At 41.3% G+C, this 20,097-nt stretch overlaps 1 long non-coding RNA gene across 1 annotated transcript; it reads left to right on the forward strand.

The window, feature by feature from the left end:
• Positions 1-1,120: 1,120 nt before the first annotated feature.
• LOC150053567 (uncharacterized) lies at positions 1,121-2,590 on the forward strand. The gene is made up of 3 exons (XR_016538096.1): positions 1,121-1,170; positions 1,516-1,747; positions 2,343-2,590. It is a non-coding gene; the product is annotated as an uncharacterized LOC150053567 (long non-coding RNA).
• The last annotated feature ends 17,507 nt before the right edge of the window (positions 2,591-20,097 follow it).

A 20,097-nucleotide genomic window follows, 5' to 3' on the forward strand; every position in this document is an offset into this window, starting at 1 on the left:
GCAGATTAGTGGCATATGTTCATGAATACTGCCATTTAAAGAAATTAAAACAGATGCCCAATTGTAAGTAATCATATCTAAGTACATTAAATTTTTTTCTCCCGGTCCTGGGGCTTAAACTCAAGGCCTGGCACTGTCCTTGAGCTTTCTCAAGGCTAGTGCTCTACCACTTTTGCCACAGCACTTCTGGCTTTTTCTGTGTGTGTGGTACTAAGGAATCAAACCCAGGGCTTCATCTATGCTAGGCCATACTCTTCAGTCATAACTTTTTTGGTGGGTCATGGGGCTTAAACTCAGCCTGGATGCTGTTCCTGAGGTCTTTGGCTCAAGGCTACCGCCCTACTCAGGAGCCTGAGCATTGTTCTTGAGTCTCACCCCACTTCCCATTTTTCCAGTAGTTAATTCCTAATAGGAAATCCAAGGATTCTCTCTGCATGAACTTCTGCTGGGTATTTATGACATGCCACAGTGAAACCAAACATAGGAAAGAGGAAGAGGATCCTAGGCTCAGGGGCCCTCACATGGATTTTGCTATTCCCAGGCTTGAGTTCAGGGCCTAGCACTGTCCTTGAGCTTTATCAAGGCTAGAGCTCTACCCCTTGAGCCACAGCACCTCTTCCAGCATTTTCTATGCATATGGTACCAAGGAATTTTAAACCCAGGTCTTTGTGCATGCTAGGCAAACCCTGTACCACTAGGCCAAACTCTGGCCCCAGTCACATGGATTTTGAGACTGAGGGGCTAACTTACAGCCTTTGTGAATTATGAGTTCCATGTACAGTTTTCTCAGTTAAAGTATGCAATCAAATGTGTTTTAGTTTGTTCAAATTACAAAACTGATTTTGTAAACTTGGTAAAGGTATGCCTTAAAGTGGTAATATGCAAAGTATATGGTTGCAGGTGATGTTGACATACTTGCATTAACATTGTAATGCTGCAGTTGGAAGCAGTCCTAGCCAATAGCTCATATTTATAATCCTAGCTACTCAGCTGAGATACAAGGATCTTCAAAGCCAGCCCAGCAAACCTTCACGATTCTTAACCTCTAATTAGCCTGCAAAGTGCTGGAAGTGGAGACAAGTCAAGTAATTTGAGTGCCAATAATGAGAACAACAACAACAAAAAAAAATCTAGAGCACAAGATCCTGCATTTAGTCTCCAGTATCAGCAGTAAGTATGGATAGCTTTTACTCACAGGACTAGCAGACTCATTGCTAAGAGTTATGTGGTACATTTATTCAAAAGTTAAGACCATATTAAAAATGAATTGCCTGCATTTGGTTTTACATTTGACAATTTAAATTCAAGTACCTACATTTCTACAGCACTCCATATGTTGATAGGCTTTATGGTGCTTGGATTTCATTCCCATGACTTCTGATTTTTGTACTCATGTGTCTTTCCAAATTTATTTTGATATTTTCTTTTTCATTCCTTGCTATTTTCTTGGGTGGCAAAACTGAGGGTTTAAACTTGGTATTCTACTTCGACCCGTGTCCTCAACTTGTCTTACAGTAGTCTTTGCTGAGATAGAGTCTTGCTGGGATGTCCTGGACCAAGATCCTCCTGTTTATGTTTACCACCATAGCTGGGAAGATTATGAATGAACCACTATTTTTATAATTACCACGCGGATCTCACAGATATTTGTACTGGGCAAGCTTATCTTCCCAATCTCTTCAATAGCTGGAACTACAAGTTTGAGCCACCACAACACACTCATTTCCTTCTGCCTCTGAGATAATGTGTGAGAACCATTACAATTTTCAGTGTGTTTCCCTGTGAAGGATTTAATAGACTTTCTCATTTTCCAAATATAGGAAATAAAGTAGTGATGTGGCTAAGAGGGTGACTTAGTGGTAGAGGGCCTGCCTACCATGCATGAAGCTCTGCATTTGAATCCTGTGGTTCAAGTGGTAGAGTGCTAGCCTTGAGCAAAAGAAGCTCAGAAAGTGTCCAGGCTCTTGAGTTAAAGCCATAGGACTGGCAGAGAAAGAAAAAAACGAGTGAGAATCCACCAGGAGTCAATAGCAATTAAAGTTAATAGACACTGAGTATAAACCATGAAACCAATGGGTTAGAGCAGGACTGGATGGATTTAAATGGGAAGAGAACCATGAATATCCTTAAATTCCCTTAGACCCTAAATTCCCATTCTATCTATGGACAGTATATTTACTTCCCAAATTAATCTGAAGATAAAGTTCTATCCTGCCCTGAAATATGTCAAGAGAAAAGGGGACTGTCTCTGAAGTACTTTTGTGGGGGGTTTGGTGGTTTGTTTGTTGTTTTTTTTTTTTTTTTTTCTGATTTGTGTTTGATTCTCAGTTTCCATTTTACAGGTCTTTCATGGCTGCATATTGAACCAGACTTGTAAGTTAAACCAGATGGATCCTCATAGCCACTATTGGAGGAAGTAATTGGTGTTCCTTATTCATCAGTTCCTGCTCTGTAGGCACTGATCTATATGTACACAAGAAGAAATCTGACATAGTTCAGTTCACTGCATTACATAGCAAGTGGGAGGCCATCAGTATCACCACGCCCCCCCCCAAAAAAAAAGTTTAAACAAAGTATTCATTACCTGACTTAGTAACTAACCTTTACAGTAAGTGAAAATTAGAGAACAAAACACTAAAGTTACCAAAGGACAACATAAAAATGAACTAAGGTAGGGAGTAATATTCTGTTCATTAAATTTAACATGGCTCACAGAATAGTTATTTCTAATCTGAGTAATAACCATTGTAGATAGAATTAAATGGTCACTAATGTATGAGCTGCAAAAGTCTAGGAAGTGCATACTACAAAACTAGTTTTCTGAGTACTGCTCCGTATTTCATTTCAGCGCTAATCTACCTCCATCTGTAGGAATTAAAAATGCCTTTTCTAATAGACATTCAATCCATGAAAAAGGAGGGGTATTTTCTCAACAGTAAACACACATAATTAGCTAGTCCAAGGTAGGAATTTCCTGTTATAAAAGGTAAAGCACAAAACTGCCTTATAGTATGCACAAGTAAAAGAATTGATAGTAAAAATCCAAGCTTGCTAAACTAAAATTGCCAAGCAAGCCCAGTGCCAGCTAGCAGTTCACGCGTGAATTCTTACTGCTCAGGTAGCTAAGATCTGAGGATTGAATTTCAAAGCCAGCTTGGGTAGTAAAGTCTATAAGGCTCTTATTTCCAAATAACTATGAAGAAAATCCAGACATGAAACTGCAGCTCAAGTGATAGAACACTAGCCTTGAGCAAAAAAAGTCAGGAACAAAGTTCAGGCCCTGAGTTCAAGCACATATATTGGCACACACTTAAAATCCTAGCTGCTCATGAGGCTGAGATCTGCTAGGTACTCTTAACAGCAACTTCAAGAGAAGTTTTCTAGACTTAATCAGCAAAAGGTAGGGAGGACTAGAGACATGACTCAAGTGGTAGAAAGTAAGCTTAATGAGTGCAATGACCTGAATTCAAAGTCCAGTATCACCAAAGAAAAACAAAGACCACTACTAAGTTGGAAGCAAAAAGGGAAGAATTTTTTTTTTTTTTTTTTTTTTTTTGCCAGTCCTGGGCTTGAGCTCAGGGCCTGAGCACTGTCCTTGGATTTTTCTCAAGGCTAGAGCTCTACCACTTGAGTCTCAGCACCACTTCCAGCTTTTTCTAAGTATGTGATACCAAGGAATTGAACCCGGATCTTCATGCATGCTAGGCAAGCACTCTACCACTAGGCCAAACTCCCAGCCCCAGGCCTTAAATTTTTGATGCTCTACCTCATGAGCTACACTTTCAATCTGTATTTTGGTTGTTTATTAAAGTTTCAGACTTAGGCATAACGCTGGTGGCTCAAATCTAGACCTAACTGCTAAGAAGGCTAAGATTTGAGGATACTGTTGCAAGCCAGCTGGGGCAGGAAAGTTGATTCTTATCTCCAATTAACCACCAGAAAATCTGAAGTGCCGCTATGACTCATAGTGTTAGAGCACTAGCCCTGTGCAAAAGAGCCCAGGGACGCACTCAAGCCCCAAGTTAAAGCCCTATGATCTTCAATTTAAACCATGAGTCACAGCCTCCTGAGCAATAAAGATAGGGCCCATTGGGGCTGAGTTTGGCCTAGTTAGTGGTAGAGAGCTTGCCTAGAGTGCATGAAGACCCAGGTTCAATTCCTCTGTACCATATACATAGAAAAAAAAAAAAGTGGTGCAACAGCTCAAGTGATAGGATTCCAGTCTTGAGAAAACCTAAGAACAGTGCTCAGCCACTGAGCTCAAGCCCAGGACTGGCAAAAAAAAAAAAAAAAAAAAAAGGATGGACCATCATTTAAAACCAGCTTAAAATGGGATGTTTTTGATAAGGTCCGAAAACAAAGGAATGAGATTGATACAAAAGCTTTTTCGAGAATCACAGTGACTGGTCAAGGCTGTCTCTAGAGAGACCTCTAGCCTTGAGAACGCTCAAGGACTGGGGGGAAAAAAAAAGACATGAGAAACAGTTGGAACTCAACAATTTTTCCTTAATGTAAAGAACTATAAACATCATTACTGCACCAAAAGTCCAGACTTAGTATTTTTGTTTTTGAGGAATACGGCCAATTGCAAAATACCACAGAAACCAAATCATAAGTAGGTAAGTTTTAAACATTTAAAACTTTTTCTCCAATTTGATACTTTTTAGGGGGCAGTTTCAGAAATACTAATCACATCATCCACATTTTACCATCAGATTCTCGGTGTTAGTCTGCAAGGAAAAGAGGGCAAAGATGAGCCATCTGGCCCCTCCTACAAATGGGCATCTACCCATCGGACTGGGCTTACATGAACAGCCTTTGTGCCAGTTTATTTTTTTTTATTTTTTGCCATGAATGGACTCCCTTTAGGGCCTGTCCCACCATGGGAACCCAAAGCTGCACCTTTTCCAGTTCACTTCTCATCCCCAAAGATAGGCACACAAGTTTGCCTTGTCCTTTCTCTTGGCATTTGATTACCTAAACTGTTTTAGACAGGCAAAGTTTCTGGCACTGATAAATAAATTTTCAAATTTAAATTTCTAATACTTATCCTGAAATTTTAACCCAGGGAACTAAATCCCAAATTTTCAGATGCCTTTTTGCTAAACCAGATAATTTTATTATAATGTAACAGTTCTATGCATTATAATACCAGATTTTTAATGCAAATTTTAGAATACTTAGAAAAATATTTTTTAACCACTTCCTCTAAAACCATGCAATAATCCTTTGAGACCTTTGAAATACCCAAACCTAATCATCTTTCTTGGAGTATATACTTAAATTTACCCAATTACCTTTTTGTGTTTCTTTCAAGTATAAACTCATGTTTTACATAGCATGCAGACAGATTAATCTTGAATATGTTCACTCACATTCATACAAAGATCTTAAAGCATGCAAAATTAATACTGGCTGTACATTTTCCAGAATTTTTAGAGATTTTTTTTTTTTGCCAGTCTTATTCTTGCAAGTGACAGCCAAGTTTTAAACAACTTTTTTTTGTGTGTCTGTTGGGGGGGGGAGGGTCATGAGGCTTGAACTCTGCTTGGATGCTGTCCCTGAGCTCTTCAGCTCAAGGCTACCACCCTACCCTTGTGCCAAGCCCCGATTAACCTAGAGATTAATTGGAGATAAGTCTCAGGTCTCTTGTGCCCGGGCTGGCTTTGAACCTTGATCCTCAAGTCTCAGCCTCTTGAGTAGCTAAGATTACAGGTGTGAGCCACCATGCTCGGCTTAAACAGAACTTTTTAACAAAGCACCTTAGCTAAAATGTATTTTTCCACAGCTTTTTTCTGATGTCGGATACATTACTATAATACTTTCTGCGGATGAAAACTGGGTGGGAGTCTTCTGGTGCTGAGTTTAGCCCACCCAAAGCATGACTAGTCATTTTCCCAATTTTTACTAAACCATCTCACATATCAATTTACACCGGGGTAAATTTAAACCTGGGGGAAGTAAGACTGATGTCTGCATCCTGCTATCAATTGTCTCCAGATTATCACTTCGGACATGTTGTTGGGGAAAAGAAAACTAGACTAGGCCTGCAGCTGCCCTGCCTGACCTCTGGCTGCCTCAACTGCAGCCGAGCAGGAGGGGCCATACCAGCCCGTGACCCAGCCCAGGTGGAGCTAAAACTTACCTCCCAGAAATGTCCAAATGCATAATAACAAAGACACAGAAAAAAAAGGATCCATATTTAGGACTAGTACCAATTTCAAAAACAACACTGGACAGTTACCTCAGGAAAACACAACAAAAGCAAGGCAGAGAAACGGAGACCTTTAAGTAACCCGCAAATTTTGATGGCATGCCTGGCAACAAACCAACTGTTATGGTGATGGAAAGACAGTGGGGCCCTGAAAAGTGTCAGGGGGTACCTCCCCTGTGGAGATTTCTGTTCTCTGGCAGCCGGCCTACAGAGGCCACCCTAACCTGTAAAAAGTTCCAAGTTTCCTAGAAAGACATGATCACCAGATAATTTAGCTTTCTTTGTAAAATCTTTAAAATGTTGCAAGACCAAGTCTAGGGGAAGCCACTTGTCCCATCTCTATGCACCAAACAATACAACAGACACCAGAGAACAAGACAAAGACAACTGCAGACCCAACAGCTCCTTTTCCTCGAGGGGGCGGGGGGGGGGTGGGGGGAATCAAGCCTAAAAGCAACCAAGATATAAACCCAATTCTAAAGTGCAACCTGCCACTTGTGGGGACCTCCTTTGTCCCCTGACCACCTTGGGGGACTTGAACCTCCTCCTAGCAATCTACAGATGGAGGAATGGGATGTTTCTGCATCCTCTACGGCCCTGGGGAAAAATACTGCATCCAGTTTCTGCCTGGTGAGCCCTACTTGGGGCTCACCCAGAGCCAGCACAGGGGCTTGAACCCCTCTCACCTCCGGAGGCTTTTCCCAGAAATTATGATGCTGGTTCAGTTCTCATTATTTGATCCCAGAACCCCAACTGATAAGGTCCATAATCAAAGGAAGGAGACTGATTCATTCCTCATCTAACATCGAGAATCACACTGACTGGTCAGGACCGTCTCTATAGAGAGAGCGAGAATGACCCTGCCTAGTCTCACAGGCCAACTTGTATAGGGCAAAACTGCAAACCTCAAGTTTATCACAGTTATGCAGCTGCTAAGGGCTGATTGGTTACAAATTGTGAAGTTATATATGTGCTTTTACTGATTGGATGTCTCCATCTGGCCTGTCCTGACCTTGTTTTTTGGCTTTGTTATTGGAAACTGTTTTTGGGAATTGTTTTGTAAGTAATTTTTACTCTTTTCATGGTCAAGTCGGTTTCAACTTAATAGGTTTTGTTGGGTTTTTTTTATTTTTATTTTTGACATGGTCAGTTTGTACTTTTGCGTACATAACAAAATGGCTGCTCAAATAAGATGGAGTTCCTTAGGCTAAGATGGAGTCACTCAGGCTAAAAACCGGTCCTTAGAGTTTTGTTTTAATTTGCTGGTCCCAAGCCTTTAACTCTGGTCCTGGATGCTGTCTTTAAGCTCCTTTTGCTCAATGCTAGCATTCTACCACTTGAACCACAACACCACTTCTAGGTTTTTTCTGAGTAGTTTATTGGAGATAAAAGTCATGGATTGGAGGGGGTGGGGCTGGGAGTTTGGCCTAGTGGTACAGTGCTTGCCTAGCATGCACGAAGATCCAGGTTCAATTCCTTGATATCACATGCATAGAAAAAAAAGCTGGAAGTGGTGCTGTGGCTCAAAGGGTAGAGCTCTAGCCCTGAGAAAGTCCAAGGACAGTGCTCACGCCCTGAGTTCATGCACCAGGACTGGCAAAAAAAAAAAAAAAAAGTCATGGATGGGCTGGGAGTTTGGCCTGGTGGTAAAGTGCTTGCCTAGCACACACGAAGATCCAGGTTCAATTCCTTGGCACTACATATCATTTCAGGCTGTGGCTGAAGTGGTAGAGCTCTAGCCTTGAGAAAGCCCAAGGACAGTGCTCAGGCCCTGAGCTCAAGCCCCGGGACTGTGGCCAGGGAGGCGGGGGGAGTCATGGACTTTCCTACCTGGGCTGTCTTTGAACCACCATCATCAGATCTCAACCTCAGTAGCTAGGATTACTCAGTCTCCTGAGTAGCTCGGATGACAGGCGTGAGCCACCAGTGCCTGACTGAAGGTGGTTTTCTAATTCACCATTGTACTATAATTACTGGGTTTTACCTTAAGGTTAAGTTACAGCCAGGAATGTCCATGACACCCTACGTCTGATAAACTACTTAGAAAATGCTGAAAGTGGTGCTGTGATTCAAGTTGTAGAGAGCTACTCTTCAGTACAAAGAGGCTCAGGTTCAGCACTCAGGTCCCGAGTACAAGCCCCAGGACAGAAAAAATAAAACCAGATTTTAAAAATTATAGTTACTTGGGGCTGGGAGTTTGACCTAGTGGCAAGAGTGCTTGACTAGCATGCATGAAGACCCGGGTTCGATTCCTCAGCACCCCACATACATAGAAAAAAAAAGCCAGAACTGGTGCTGTGGCTCAAGTGGTAGAATGCTAGCCTTGAGAAAGCCCAAGGACAGTGCTCAGGCCCTGAGCTCAAGCCACAGGACTGGCAAAACACACTCGCACACACACATACACACACACACACACACAAAATTATAGTTACTTAGAACACACTATAGGCTTTTTTCTTTTTCTCTTTTGCTAGTCCTGGGGCTTGAAATCAGGGCCTAGGTACTGTCTTTGGGCTTTCTCAAGGCTAGCGCTCTACCACTTAAGCCACAGCACCACTTCTAGCTTTTTCTGTGCATGTGGTACCGAGGAATCGAACCCAAGGCTTTGTGCATGCTAGGCAAGAACTCTACCTCTAGGCCATGCTCCAGGCCACCAAGCCTTTAAAAAAATATATTTTTAATGTATATTAAGCCAGCTTGATGTCTCATGCCTGTAATCCTTGCTATTTGGCGAGGATCACAGAGGGAAGCTCAGACAAGTTTGTGAGGCCCCCATCAAAACCAATAAAAGGCTGGACAATGGTTGCTTTCACCTGTAATCCTGACTACTCAGGAGGCTGTGATCTGAGGATTCCAGTTCCAAGTCAGCCTGGGGGGAAAAAGTCCTGGTGAGACTCTTATCTCCAGTTAACCACTCAAAAACTGACTCAAAGTGATAGAGTGTCCAGACCCTGAATTCAAACCCCACAACCAAGAACAACAAAAAACAATAAAAAGCCGGGCTTTTGGAGGCATACCTGTTATCTCAACTATGCAGGAAGCATAGCGAAGGCATAAAATGTAAGAACTTATTTGAAATATGAAGTAATAAGGGTTGATGATATGGTTTAAGTGGTAGAGGATCTACCTCACAAACTCAAAAGGCGGTTTTTAAAATACAATGCAGTTTGTGCTGCAATAATTTTCTCTATTTGCCTTCCTTACAGTGTAGTGAGCATCTTTTTCTCTTCTACCCTCAAAGAAAAATATTTCCAGATCTTGAGGATTGGTGTAGTAATTTGCTATTCTCAGGATCCTATAATGGCTCCTTCAATAAATAGTTTCATTTATTTTTTTGTTTGGCCGTGGGGCTTGAACTCTAGGCCTGGGTGCTGTCCCTGAGCTCTTTTTTTGCTGCCAGTCCTGGGCTTGAGCTCAGGGCCTGAGCACTGTCCTTGGACTTTCTCAGGGCTAGAGCTCTACCACTTGAGCCTCAGCACCACTTCCGGCTTTTTTCTATGTATGTGGTACCAAGGAATCAAACCCGGGTCTTCATGCATGCTAGGCAAGCACTTTAACCACTAGGCCAAACTCCCAGCCCTCCCTGAGCTCTTTTGTTCAAGGCTCACTCTCTACTGCTTAGAAAGCAGTTTACACAAATACATTGCTTGAACTGAAAAGAATGCTAAAAAAAAAGTAAAAGAGAGATTTCAAATGCTTCTGATCCAAAGAGGAGCACTGATTTGAAATGACTACAAAGTTCATATTATGTGTGTTCTAACTCCAAAGCACTTATGTTAGCCAATAGTGTAAAGACGTTGGAACATCATTTTACAGATAAAGAAGATAGGTAACTAAGTGAAACCTAGTCTGTTCTGAACTCATATGTAGTTGCATACAGGTTTGACTCATCCTTTCTGTGAGCACTCATTCATTCTGTGGCAGAAACTGATCTCAATACACTGAACTGTACGGCATTTATCACTTAACCTTAAGGTAAAACCCACTAATTATAGTCCAACAATGAATCAGAAAACCATCTTCAGTCAGGAACTGGTGGCTCACGCCTGTCGTCCTAACTACTCAGGAGACTGAGATCTGAGGATCATAGTCCAAAGCCATCCCAGGCAAGAAAATCTGTGAGACTTTCATCTCCAATTAACTACTCAGAAAAAGCCAGAATTAGCGCTGTGGTTCAAGTAGTAGAGCATTATTATCAAGCCTTAAGCACAGAGAAGTTCAGAAACCAAGCATGGGCCCTGAGTTCAAGCCCTAGATCTGGCAAAAAAGAGAAAGGAAAGAAAACCACCTTCAAATTATAAGCTGAGCATACTGGCTCAGCCTTGTAATTCTAACAATTCGGGAAAAGGAGATCCAGAAGATCAAGGTTCAAGGCCAACAGGAACAAAAATCTTTTAGGCCTCCCCCATCTCAACCAATAAAAAGCTAGATTCACTAGCCTGTGCAGGTCTTCTTACCTATTCAGGAAGTATAAACCATGACCCTGATCAGCCAAAGCAAAAAATGAGACCCTACTCAAAAAATAAGTGGCTTGAGCTATAGAACACCTACATGGCAAGTGTAAGGTCCTGAGTTCAAACAATACCACAAGAAAAAAAATCACAATTTTCTCCTCCAAAGATAATTTTAATGTCAAAGCAGCAACTTCCTTTAGCACAAAGCCACAGTGATTCATTCATGAACCTATAAATTACATTTGCCAGCTGTTGTTGGGTCCAGAGATTGGCAGGCAAAGATACCATTCAGAGAACGATCCAGGTGTTAAAAATGTATTGAATTGCCAGGCATGGTAACTCACGCCTATAATCATAGCTACTCAGTAGGCTGAGATCTGAGGATCAAGGTTCAAAGCCAGCCCAGGCACAAGAGGACCTGAGACTCTTATCCCCAATTAACCTCAAGAAAATGGGAAGTGGGGCTTGGCTCAAGGGTAAGGAGGGGGGTAGTAAAGTTTTCTATCAATAAGATGTTAAAGGGTCTTCTTTCACACACTAAGGCACAAACTACTAAGGCACATAAAAATCTTAAGTAAAGTGGTTTTCATAATTCAGTTGTACTAAATCTACTCCCCCTTTGTCCTATTTTTGTTTATATATACTATGTTGACAATGTAAGACCACTAAATTCTAAGTTCCTTTGAAAGCAAGAGCTATGTCACTTTACTTTTACCTTTTTTACTATTTATCTTACATTTCCTTTTGCTTAAAATATTTTTCAACAAATATTCTTTGGATCTGCAGTAGGTGTCAAATAAAATAGATGATAGATTCTGTATATACTAAGATACATAAATACAGAAGTGTCTAAGAGTTTTACAGTCTTGTGAGGAAAGGTAGAAGAATAGATTTGCAAACCAATAAAGGTTATGGTATAAGTGGTGTAATGGCAACAAAATGCCAGAACTAATAATTTCACATTTATAATAATTCAACACCTGATGAGTCAAATAACTGCTGGCATGAGTGGTAGATATAAAAGCCTTGAATAAAAACTGTATAGAAATCAAAGGACATAAGCCAGGTGAGGTGGCTCACACCTGTAATCCTAAGTACTCAGGAGGCTGAGATATGTGGACAGTTCAAAGCCAGACAGGGCACTAAAGACAGTGAGAGCCTGGTGCAGTGGCTCACCCCTGAAATCCTAGCTACTCAGGAGGCTGAGATCTGAAGATCAAGGTTCAAAGCCAGCCCCGGCACAGAAGGACCTCAGACTTTTATCTCCAATTAACGTCTAGGAAACGGGAAGTGGGGCTTGGCTCAAGGGTAGGGCAGTAGCCCTGAGCTGAAGAGTTCAGGAACTGTGCCCAGGCCCATAGTCCAAGCCTCCCCCAAAAAAAGAAAAAAAGAAAGAAATCAAGGACATTCTAGTAGTATGACTCAGAAGGGGAGATAGATGGATTCCACTTACACTATCAAGGAAGATACTTTTTCACCAGTTGCTGAAGCCTCATACCTGTAATATAGCTACTCGGGAAGCTGAGATCTGAGGGTTATGGTTCCAAATCAACCCAGATGACAAAATCTGAAAGGCTATCTTCAATTGACCAGCCAAAGGCAGGAAATGGGGGTGTGGCTTAAATAGTAAAGCACCATCCTTGAGAGAAAAAGCTAAGGGAGAGCTGAAAGCCTTGATTCAAGCCCCAGACCAGCATAAAAAAGGGTGGGTGGGCTGGGAGTTTGGCCTAGTAGTAGAATGCTTGCCTAGCATGCACAAAGACTGGAGTTCAGTTCCTCGGTACCACATACATAGGAGAAAAAATAAAAGCCAAAAGCGGTGCTGTGGCTCAAAAGGTAGAGCTCGAGCCTTGAGAAACCCCAAGGACAATGCTCAGGCCCTGAACCCAAGCCCTGTACTAGCAAATAAAAAAGAAAGAAAGTGGGCTGGGAGTTTGGCCTAGTGGTAGAGTGCCTGCCTAACGCAGGAAGACCCAGGTTCGATTCGGTACCACATATGTAGAAAAAGCCAGAAGTGGTGTGGTGCCTCAGGGTAGAACACTAGCCTTGAGAAAAGCCCAAGAACAGTGCTCAGGCCTTGAGCTCAAGCCCGGGACTGGCAAAAAAAAAAAAAAAGAAAGAAAGAAAGAAAGTGTAATCTTGGTTTGTTTGTTTGGGTGGGTGGTGCTAGGAGTGTTGTGCTTGCTAGCTAGGCAGGTGCTTTACCAAAGGGCCACACCCCCAGGCCTTGATACTCTTCTTTTCAGTAAGATCTCACATTCTGTCCTGGATGATCTGGACTACAGTCCTCTATTTATACTTCCCATATAGCTAGAATGACATATGTGAATCATCAGGCCAACATGCTTTTTATTGGTTAAAATTTTTTTGTCCAGTCTTTGTAACCTCATTTTCCTAAGTAGCTAAGATTTCAGGTGTGAGCCTCTGTGCCCATCTACCTTAATTTTATTTAATCCAGTTTTTGGTTTTCTTTGAGAGTGCTGTACTCTCTCTAGTTATGTTAAATGTTTAGTTTCAGGCTAGTTGTAGTGATATTAGTCTGTAATTCCAGTGAGTTTGAGAACAACTAGGGCAACACAGTAAGAAACTATCTCTAAAAAATGTTTTTAAAAAAGGAGGGGTGTGGGGAGTGTGATCCAGTGGTAGAGTGCTAGCCTAGCATGCATTAAGCCCTGGGTTCGTTTCCTTGGTACCACATGCACAGAAAAAGCACTGTGGCTCAAGTGCAGAACACTAGCCTTGAGCAAAGAGTGCTCAAGAACAGTTTCCAGGCTCAGAGTTCAAGCCCCAGGACTAAAAAAAATATTCTTTCATTTTTTTCAAAAATATAGTCAGTTGTGATGATATATAACTGTAATCTCAGCACTGAGGAAGCAGATGCAGGAAAATTATGAATTCAGGGCAAGTCTGGCAAGACAACAATGCCTTTTCTGTGGAAATATATAGAAAGAAAAGGCAAATTATTACACCATTATTAGTCACCAGCAACTTCGTAATTTAAGCTGTAAGAATAAGGGCGAATAAAATATGTATGAGTTGGGTAAGATAGAGGATGAGAGTAGTGAGGCAGGATATTGCAGACTGACTGTAGGAATAGTGTGACTGGAAGGATAGATATGGGTGGTGTATTCTGAGTAATATGAGTCCTGAGGGGACAGGAGTCTGGCCTAGTGGTTTCATGCTTACCGAGCATGCACAAAGACCTGGGTTTGATTTCTCGGTACCACATGCATAGAAAAAACCAGAAGTGGTGCTTTGGCTCAAGTGGTAGAGCTCTAGCCTTGAGAAAGCCCAAGGACAGTGCTCAGGCCCTGAGTTCAAGCCCCACAACTGGAAAAAAAAAAAAAAGAGTCCTGAATCCCAAATATAAGGTGCATTCATGGAAAAAAATATGAGTTACAAACAGGAATGGACTTCATGTAAAGTTTCATCTATCTTAATTGAGAGATATAGATGTGGGTGTCTAGTACTGATTCTGCTCATCTTTTTCTTTCTTTCTTCTTCTTCTTCTTCTTTTTTTTTTGCCAGTCTTGGGGCATGAACTCAGAGCCTGAGCACTGTTCGTGGGGCTTTCTCCAGGCTAGAGCTCTAACACTTTAGCACAGCACCATTTCTGGTCTTTTTTTTTTCTATGTATGTGGTACCAAGGAATTGAATCCAGGTCTTTGCACATGCTAGGCAAGCACTCTACCCCTAGGCCGTGCTCCTGACCCTGTGCCAATCTTTTTTTTTTTTTTTCCTTGAAAAAGTCACTTCCTTCTGGGTCCCCGATTTCATCTGTAAAATGAATGTTTTCTAAGGTCCATTTTCCAGCTAGCAGCAAGCGTGATATGTGTGTATTGTTTCTTCTCTGATGTTTCATCCTCTAGGTTTAACTTAAGAGACACATCTGTAGATTAGATAAAACCACTATAATAAGCATTATGATATCTTCAAAAAAAAAGTTACCTGTAGTTTGATGTCAGAAACTGCATAGCAAAGTATGGGTGATCTGAATTAAGGGAATATAACTCCTGTCAAATAAAGCCATAGCTGCCAGTACCGGTGGCTCCCACTTGTAATTCTAGCTTTTCAGGAGACTGAAATCTGAGGATCATAGTTCAAAGCCAGCCTCTTTTTCTAGCAGGAGAGTCTGTGAGACTCTTGTCTCCAATTAACCACAGAAAAAGCCAGAAGCGGGTGCGAGAGCAAAAGTAGTACAGTGCTAACCTTGAGCAAAAGGAGCTTAGAGACAGAACCCAGGCCCAAAGGTCGAGGCCTAGGACCAGGAAAAAAAAAGTCACCATCTTCTTATTTATAGAATATGTGGATTCCTTACAGTTATCATGTTTATAAAGTTCATAGAACCTATTAAAATTTACTAGTATTCCTCTTATTCTTACTTCCTCTAGGTCTGAAGCTGTTATACTTCTGATTTGATGAGGGTTCTTTTGTTGTTGTTGTTTATTTTTACTAGCCTCTATTCACTCAGTGCCTATTATGTATGCAACAACTTTGGAACTTACCTTAGTTACAAACTTCATATAATGCTGACATACCTATGAATGTACAAATATGGGGAAATTATATCATATTTTCTATTCTTATCCTGAATAACATTCTGGCAGTAAGATATCATGTCAATAAATATTGCAAGAAGTCGTAGAGAACATAAAAAGCAGGGAAGACATATGTGGCATGAAACTGACAAGTGAAGATTAAGTCACTAACAACTGCTGGCCTACCATACACTAGACCCCTCACATATGGTATCCCTTTACGTCATTGAAGTAAACAGGAAAGAGACACTCTCAAAGAGGCACAGTCTTGCTAGCCAAGACAGAGAGAGAAAAAAAGATTTTATGTCATAAATCATTAGGAAAATTCAAAAATTTGTTTTCCTGTCATTTTCCACCATCAAAACAGTAATAGTAGCTAGGCACAGTGGCTCATGTCTGTAATCCTAGCTAATCAGGAGGGAGAGATCTGAGGATCGAGGTTCAAAGCCAGCCTGGGCACTAACATCCATAAGACTCTTATCTCCAATTAACCACCAGAAAACCAGAAGTGCTGGTGCTGTGGCTCAAAAGGTAGGGCGGTAGCCTTGAGCTGAACAGCTCAGGGACAGCGCCCAGGCCCAGAGTTCAAGTCCCACAACCGATAAAAAAACCCAACAACTCAGTAATAGGTGGTGCTTATATGTAGCATTCGGCAGATGTTTAATGGATATATCAGGATTTTCTTTTCATACTTCCTAGAAGTATTTCTTTTCTCTCTTCCTTCCTTCCTTCCTTCCCTCCCTCCCTCCCTCTCTCTTTTTCTTTCTCTTTCTTTCTTTCTTTCTCATTTGTGGGGCTTGAACCCAGGGCCACGGTGTTGTCTTGAAATCTTTTGCTTACCACTATGCACCACAGTGCCACTTCTAGTTTTCTGGTGGTTCACTGGAGATAAGGGTCTCATGGATTTTCTGTTTCAGCTGGCTTTGAATCTTTGAATCACAATCTTCAGATCTCAGCCTGCTAAATAGCCAGGTGAAAGCTATGAGCATCCATCGGCCAGGTGCTTTTCATTTCACATAAACTCTGGGTAGAGAGTAAGAGAATCTCTGGTTCACTTGCCCCAGGGTACACAGTAGGGCTAATATTTGAATGTTCCCTGGGAGCAAAGACACTATTCTAATAGCATTCCTGTGTTTCAGTCAGGATTCTGGTTTACTCTTACAGCTCTGTAAAATCTGGTAAATATTGTCATACTGAATTTGTTAACCGGAAAACTGAAACTTAAAGAGATTAGCCAATGTGTGCAGCAATGTTGCAAAATTGAGACTTTGAACCCTGGCAGATTTGAATCCAAAATCTGTATTCCATTTTAATAGCCTGCCATAGCTTCTTGTATTACTGTTAAACCCCATGGTCACTTGTGAAGGGTTACTGTCCTCATCAGTGAGGAAGCTCTAGGGGGAATCAGGATGCTAATTTTGAGGTTTGTGACACTTTCCCTTCTAGGTTTTTCTGTGGTGAAATCGGATTGGAAGGATATGAGAGAGAGGCAAAAGCAGAGGAGGTGCTGTGTTTGGATCTGTTTAGGAATTGATTGCCTCTGAGCCTCTGGCCTTTTGTTTGCCCATTGAATCAGAAGGACCAGAGCCCAGGTAGATTTATTTCCTGGACAGTATACTTCAAGGGTCTGATTTCTGGCACTGCTCTACACATTCCTTTTACAGGACACAGCTTGTATTTGAGGTAACAGGAGATCTCCATGAGGGATTTACAAAAGCCTAAAGAAATATTAGCTTTCTGAATTCATATATATGCAGCTCGTTCTAGGTTTGGTTCATTTAAAAAAATCACAGGGCCTGCTCTAAGCAAGGCAGAAAGTTGGTTTCTCATTTAAGCTTATGTATTCTTCAGTAAAGTTCTAGAGTCAGAAAGTTCTGATTCCAGTCTTGTTCTCACTATTCAACTATGTGTCAGTTAGAACTGTCTTCTCACGTGAGAACTTGAGGATTAAACAAAAGTGAGTTTGGCCTAATGGTAGAGTGCTTGCCTAGCATGCACGAAGACCCAGATTCAATTCCTTTGTACCACATACATAGAAAAAGCCAGAGATGGTGCTATGATTTAAGTGGTAGAGCGTTAGCCTTGAGAAAGCCCAAGGACAGTGCTCAGGCCCCAGGACTGCAAAAAATAAAAAAAAAGAGTGGAAATCATATACCTACCATGGCACCTGACACCCTAAACATTAAACAGTTAGTTATTAGCCTGGCAAACACCATGACCAAACAACAACAAAAACCCAATCAGCTAAACAAAGAAACAAAAAACGCAGATATCACCACCTAATGTAGATTAGAAAATGATTATCCATATTAGCTCAAGGTTTTACAAGGCAACCTACAAACCAGTATATAAATGTTCTTTGGGTAAAATATGAAAAATAGCATTCTGGTTTCCAGAGCTTTTCACAAATACTACTGGGAAGTCCTCCAAGAGCCATGACATGAGCAGGATGAGGATATCAGGGTGTCAGGGTGTCAGGGTGATGATAGTCAAGCTTCCACTCTTCATCTGTTAAGTGGCAATGGCATTGTGTGGACTCTCAGGGTTATCTGAAGTACTCGACATGTACTGGCTCTCTGCCTCTATTAGTTCTTCACTTTCAAGTTTTCAGTATGTATTCTTATGATCTCCTAACCTTATGTAAAACTTGCTTCCACCTATATTCATAATAAAGTAAATGGACAAGTGGGTGGGAGACATGGCATGCTTTACCCGGAGGAAACCACGCCCTCACTCACTCACTCACTCACTCACTCACTCTCTTTCCCCTGATTCAAGTACAACCTACTGGGTTTCAAAAGTCAAGCATCTTTAATGTCCCTTAACCAGGCACTTCAGGCCATCTCTAATTAGGACATCTGAAGAACTCCATGTGGTGCAGTAGACTGTTTTCACATCTCTCTCTCTCTCTCTTTTTTTTTTTTTTTGCCAGTCCTGGGCCTTGAACTCAGGGCCTGAGTACTGTACTTGGACTTTCTCAAGGCCATAGCACCACTTTCAGGTTTTTTTCTATGTATATAGTACCAAAGAATCGAACCCAGGTCTTCATGCATACTAGGCAAGCACTCTACCACTAGGCCAAACTCCTGGCCCATTTCTCTTTTTTTCTTCAGTAACTAGTCAGAGTACCCAAGAAGATAAAAAAGGATATTGTAAGGAAGTAGATGTGAAAGTGCATCTGAATGCTAAATATTACATTTTTAGGCTCTAAATACATAAGGACAATTTTTTTTTAACTTCCAGGTACAGATGCCAGATGCCATAGGTTCTTTGTATGTATTTGAATCTTCTTCTACATATAGACAGGTGTTTTTTTTTGCCAGTCCTGGGGCTTGAACTCAGGGTTTGGGCACTGTCCTTGGGCTTTCTCAAGGCTAGAGCTCTACCACTTGAGTCACAGCACCAGTTCTGGTTTTTTGTGTGTATGTGGTACAAAGGAATTGACCCAGGTCTTCATGCATGCTAGGCAAGTACTCTACCACTAGGCCAAACTCCGGGCCCCGACAGTTGTTTTTCTTATAATTTATTCCTTATATGTTTGTATATTCAAAAGACAGTTATTAAGAAATACATATGGGCCAAACCTTTGCTAGATATTGGGGGATATATAAATGAGGAAAACACACTAAACTCACACCCTCAAGAAGAAAGCAAGAGAACATGTCATCAAATAAATAAGCAAGTAAACTGTGATTGATAAGTACTGTAAAGGAAATAAACACGGAAATCTTGTGGTGACACACTCCTATATAGAAGTCCAGAATCTGGGGAGGCAAAAGTAAAAGAATTGAGTTTTAGGCCAGGGTTGCTGAGCTCATGGTTGAAATGGTAGAGCATCTACATGGTAAACAGAAACCAAGTATTGTTAGAGAAAGAAAAACAGACATATAGAGACAGACACACACACAGACACACACACACACACACACACACACACACATAGATAATTAGTCCCAGGCTAGCTACATAGAAAGACAGAAGGAGGAGGAGTAGGAGGAGGGGGGGGGAAGGAAGGAAGGAAAGAAAGAAAGAAAGAGAAGAAAAGAAAGAAAGAAGGAAGGGAGGAAGGAGGGAGGGAGAGAGGGTGGAAAGGAAGGAAGGAGAGAGAGAGAGAGAGAGAGAGAGAGAGAGAGAGAGAGAGAGAGAGAGAGAAGAAGAAGAAGAAGAAGAAGAAGAAGAAGAAGAAGAAGAAGAAGAAGAAGAAGAAGAAAAGAAGAAACAAGGTGCTTATAGCTAACACCTGTAATCCTTGCTACTCAGAAAGCTAAAATCTGAGGATCATGGTTTGAAGCCAGCCTAGGCAGGAAAGTCTGTGTGACTCTTATCTCCAATTACCCACCAGAGAACCAGAAATGGCACTGTTCAGAGTAGTAGAACACTAGCCTTGAGCAGAAGATCTCAGGGTCAGTTCCCAGACCCAGAGTTCAATCCCTACTACTGGCAAAAAAAAAAAAAAAAAAAAGGAAGAAAGAAAGAGACAAGAAAAAAGATGCTGTCCTTGAGCTTTTTTCCCCCCTCTCTCTCAAGGTTAATACTCTCCCACTTAAGCCACAACTCTACTTTCCACTTTTTGGTGGTTAATTGAAGATAAGAGTCTCTAGCTTTCTTGTCTGGTTTGGCTTCAAACTGCCATCATCAGACGATCTCAACTGCCTGAGTAGCTAGGATAACAGTCATAAGCCACTGGCACCCAGCTTATGCTACAATACATTTTTTAGTTTATTATTATTTTATTTACAGTATTGTTAATTTGGGGCTTGAACGGAAGGCTCTGTGCTCGTTAGCCCTTGAGCCATGCCCCTGACTCATTTTAATTACTAAACTGATCATTGTTGATTTGCTTGATTAATACATATCAACTTTTTGTGAGTTAACTTTGAAACCCAACTAC

This window comes from Megascapheus bottae, chromosome 16 (genome assembly GCF_031878675.1).
Source record: "Megascapheus bottae isolate mThoBot1 chromosome 16, mThoBot2.hap1, whole genome shotgun sequence".
NCBI lineage: Eukaryota > Metazoa > Chordata > Mammalia > Rodentia > Geomyidae > Megascapheus > Megascapheus bottae.